The sequence below is a fragment of the Vigna unguiculata genome, chromosome 3, assembly GCF_037176805.1.
Source record: "Vigna unguiculata cultivar grain cowpea cultivar isolate G323 ecotype 2 chromosome 3, ASM3717680v1, whole genome shotgun sequence".
Lineage (NCBI taxonomy): Eukaryota > Viridiplantae > Streptophyta > Magnoliopsida > Fabales > Fabaceae > Vigna > Vigna unguiculata.
Window position 1 is genome coordinate 54,743,708 of NC_140794.1, and position 5,375 is coordinate 54,749,082.

The window sequence follows — 5,375 nt, forward strand, 5'->3', positions numbered from 1 at the left end:
AATATTTTAGTATAATTTATCAAGCATCATTCTAAATTATATATATATATATATATATTAAAATAGAATATAATAAAAAATTTACTGAAATGCAAATTTATAATATAAAATATTTATGAAACATACCTTCATCATTAGCTGAGACAATGAGGTAGGAGGAGAATGAGTTTTGTTATACCTGTACCACCTTGTATTAATCTTTAGGATGTGTTTGTTTTTAAGGATAGAGTTGAGAGAAACTGAGTACATAAATTTGAGAGATTGAGAGAGAAAAAATGAGGTTGTTTATTTTGAGGGATGAAAAGGTAAAAGTGAAAAATTTTGAAATTAAAGTTTTTGAATGATTTGATAGATGTAATGAATATAAAATAATGTCTTAAAAAATAAAATTGTTAGATTACAATTATATTCTTACGTTTAAAAGTAGTATAAAATAAAATTTTAGTTTAAGTTCTACCACAAGTATTTGTTTATGTTCTATTTTTATTTCAATATTATTTTGTTAGTTGGTGTTTGACATATTATTACACTTTTTTATTATTTTTTAAATTTGGTTTTTTACCATAATAATTAATATATCTTTTGTTATTAAAAAAAATTATATATTACTCTTTAATAATTTACATTATATAATTGTTGTTACAAATTAATATAAGAAAATATTATATGTTATACAAATAACAAAAAGAAGAAAAAATATAGGTTAAATTACTCTTTTGATTCTTATATTTGTCAAATTGTGCCAAATTGGTCCTCCAATTTTTTTGTCTCAACCAGGTACTTGTTTTTTAAAAATGATTCAATTTTGTTATTGCGTTAGTTTGGTCAAAGTTAATTAATACCAAAAACTTCAAACTTGTTATAAAAAAGTTTAAAAAGTAATTATAAATTATAATTTTTTTATTAAAACTTTTTATAAATACTTTTTATTAAAATGTGTTATTTTAATTTTTTCATTTTAATATTTTTTTCAAAAGTAAATCTAACTTATCAAATTATAATATTAAATTACTCTTAAAATCAAGGACAATTTGGTAATTTCATTTTTTTCCAACAAAATAAATTTTTAATATATCACATCCATCACATAACTCATAAATCTTTACAAACTTTATTCTGAAACCACTTACTTTCACCTCTAAATCCCTAAAAGTGAACAACATAAATTTCACCCTCTAATCCACCTTAATTCATCCTCTCCCACAAATAAGTCTTCAGGGAGGGGGAGAAAGAAGGAAAGGAAGATGGAGATTCTTCTATTTTATAATATTCTATCTTATGTCATGATTTGAAGGGTATATCAGGTAGATTACATTACATTGATGTCCTTAATTTATTTTTCAATTTAATTATGATAATAGTGTAAAAACAAGGCTTTTTAAATTATGTTTACAAAAATAATTAAATTTAAAATTTTCAAAGTTGATATTTAAAGAAGTTTAAAAAGTAATTATTAATTATAATTTTTTTCATTAAAATTTTGTATAAATATTTTTTTATTAAAATATGTTATTTTAATTTATTCATTTTAATGTTTTTTCCTAAATTAAATCTAACTTATTTAGTTATAATTTTAAATTACTTTAAAAATCAAGGACAATTTGGTAATCTTGTTTTTCCTTCCATTAAACTTAATTTCTAATCTATCAAATTAATCACATAACTCATAAACTTTCACAAAGTCTGCTATAAATCACTCACTTTATAATCCACTTAAATTCATACTCTTTGTCTCCCTCAAAGCAGTCTTGAGGGAGAGGTAGAGAAGGAAGAAGGAGATTCCTCTATTTTCCAATTCTCTCTGTTATGCCATGATTTGAGGGATATATCAGGTACATTACATTTATGCCCTCGGTTTAGTTTTTCTATTTAATTACGATTCTAATATAAAAAAATGGCTTTTGAAATTATGTTTATGAAAATAATTAATACCAAAAATTTCAAATTTGTTATTAAAAAAACTCTAAAAAGTAATTATTAATTATAAATTTTTTATAGTTATAGTAACACACATTAGACAAGATTGTCCATATACCTAATACTACATAGTAGAGGAGTTTGATCATACATTGATTAAACAAGTTTATATATATATATATATATATATATATATATATATATATATATATATATATATATATATATATTAGACGAGTCTATTAGTACTTATTAGAAGAGTTTGTTCCTCACGAGTATAGGAATACACATTCTACGTCTCTGTTCATACATTGATTATATGAGTCTAGCAATATACATTAGAAAAATTTGTTCATACATTGAATATACGAGTTTAGCAATACACATTAGATGAATTGTTCATTCATTGTTAAATAAGTCTTGCAATACACATTAGACGAGTCTATTCATACATTAATTAGATGAGTCATTCAATAAACTTTAGACAAAATTGTCTATTCATTGATTAGACGAATCTTATAATACTAATTAGACAAGTTTGTCTATACACCAATCATAGGAGTCACACACTAGACAATTATATTCATACACTAATTCAATGTGTCTATTGATACATATTAAACAAGTTTGTCAACGCATTGATTAAACAAGTTTAACAATACACATTAAATAAGTTTGTCTATATTTTAGTCAGATGAGTCTATTAATACATTGATTTATCCAACATAATTCTACCCATTTATCAACATGCACCAGTTCAATTACTATTGCAAAATTAACTATTTACAATTGCATTCGTAAATTAATATTTTGAAATAATAACAAAATAAACAATTTTGAAATTTATAAATATATATTTCATACATATTTTAATCATCTTCGTTAATTATTTAATTATTTCTTTACATTATCAAGCTTTTTATTCCTATATTTTATTTACAAATTATAAATAATTATAATACATAAATATAATAACGCAAATAAATATTTATTCAAACATAATAATACTTATATATTTATTTTTGAATTAAAATATTAAATATAAATAAATAAATAAATCTGCACGGATCACGACCTAGTTTGTATGCATGAAAAGGAATTTCTGGTATGTGATAACAAGAGGTGATTAATCCTTGAGTTAATGTTATTAATTTAATTTCTTTTAAAGGCACACATTGGTGGAAACTATAAAAGGGACTCTTCATTTTAGCATCTTAGGAGAAAGGGTGTGAAGTTGAGAAAAAATGGGTAAAGAGTTAAGCGACGAACAAGTTGCAGCGATGAAAGAAGCTTTCACGTTGTTCGATACAAACCGTAACGGTCTGATCGCTCCATCGGAGCTTGGTGTGTTGATGCGATCTTTGGGCGGAAACCCAACCCAGGCCCAATTAAAGGCCATTGTGGCCGAAGAAAAGCTCACGAATCCCTTTGATTTCACACAGTTTTTGGATCTGATGGCAAAACATTTGAAGGTTGAGCCTTTTGATCGTCAGCTACGTGATGCCTTCAAGGTCATCGACAAGGAGAACACTGGCCTCGTCTCTGTCGCTGAGCTTCGTCACATTCTCACCAGCATTGGCGAGAAACTCGAACCTTCTGAGTTTGACGAATGGATCAATGAGGCTAACGTCGTCTCTGATGGCAAGATCCGCTACGAAGATTTCATCACCAAAATGGTCGCTAAGTGAGATCAAATTCCCAATTTTTCTTTTATTTCATTTTCACTTTAATTCAAATTCATCGTCGTTTTTTTTCATTCATTGAAGGAATTCAGCTATGTTAGAATTTTTTTTTTGAGTCAAATATATTGCGCTCCTGTTATTGTTGTTTGAGTATGGAAAACAAAATATGCTCTATCAAAACCGCGAGTATCACCGTGCACTATCAACGCTCTCGTACAATTATCATGGCATCATAATCCTCTTCATCTTCCATTCATCCAACCTGCACAAAATAATTAAAACCAGAGAACCACCATTCATAACAATCCTTGATTAACATCCGATGATCCCCATTGATAGAACCATCATCTCCAACCTGCACTCAGAAAATCAAGTAGACGCACTTCACCACTGAACCAGCACCACACGCATCTCTCACCCGGGCCAGAAAACCACCACCCCATCTTCTACGAGATTCACGTGCCCACACTTACCTCCAATTCACCCGAATCTGCATACACAGCAAGCAAATCAATACAACATTCCAAACCCACCTTTCTACCTGCATCATTCATCATCCTCGAGCCATATACAGCAAAACACCCAAAATCACCATAAAAACCCCAGCACAAATCAGAAACAGAGAAGAAAGAAAATCGCCGGCGAGTCGGAGCTCTGAACGGCGAGTCTAGACACGAATGGTGGCGGTGAGGTGGTGCGACGCGAAAACAACCACGACGGGCTGGCAGCGAAACGCGCGAAGCCTGGGCAAGGAAGAAATCCTCAGCAAGGAAGGGGAGTTGGCACCATTGGCGACACGCTTTGGTCGCGGCAGCGGCGGCGTTCACGGTAGAAGTTGCAAGCGCTGCGTCGGCGATGGTCTCTCGGAGTTAGGTTCCGATGCGTGAGTGAGAACAAAGTGGTTGAGCCACCGAGAGGGAGGTCGACGTCTCCGGCGTCGATTGGCGTCGCCGGCAAGCCAGTCGTGGGGTGGCGTGGTGAAGCAGAGGTGAAGGTGGTGTGTTGGTGGGCAGTGAACCGTGCGGACGTCGAGAGGGAGAGAGGGAGGGGGCTTGCCTCCTGATTATTCACCAGTTAGGTTTAAGGTTTAGGTTATTTGGGTTCCGCATGCCACGTCTGAGCCCACCTCTCGTGCACCCCTTCTTTTCATTCTGCACCCCGATATATGGACTGTGTTAATTGTTTGCTGCATTTATTGGATTACTACTTACACCACACGTTTGGCTTGTGGGCTGGACAGTTATTTATTTCATACACCTTCATGATTGTTAACCAGGCACATCCTATGTCTTGTTTCCTACTTTGGGTTTGTTTTACACTTTACTTGCTTGCACCCCACCTTTAATAAATACACTTCAATTTACTTTATGTACCTCTTATTAATTATTCATATATTCTCCATATTTGGTTTTCCACTCTTATCCTTCTTAAATTATTTTATCCTTTTATTTATTTATTTTATTATTATTTAAAAAAAAATTATATTTGAAAATTATAAAAATTGTAAATATAGAAGAAAAAAAATCAAAAAAAGTTCTCCTTCTCCTTATTGTGTCTATCTGGTCGCTTGCACTCTATGGTCTATTCGGTCGTTTGCTCGTGTGACACCATTTTTCAAATAATCTCAAAAACATCCAAAAAATACAAACATTTCAAAAATGCAAAATATCAACATTTTCCAACAAATATCTTTTTACATCCTTGATTCTCCATTGTGAGATTTTTACATCTAAATTCTCCATTGTGAGATACGTAGGAGCAAGGTCGGTGTTTGTC

General features: G+C 30.9%; 1 pseudogene; it reads left to right on the forward strand.

Annotated features, from left to right (window-relative positions):
* The first annotated feature begins 3,043 nt into the window (after window positions 1-3,043).
* On the forward strand, window positions 3,044-5,014 carry LOC114179238 (putative calcium-binding protein CML13 pseudogene; annotated as a pseudogene).
* The last annotated feature ends 361 nt before the right edge of the window (window positions 5,015-5,375 follow it).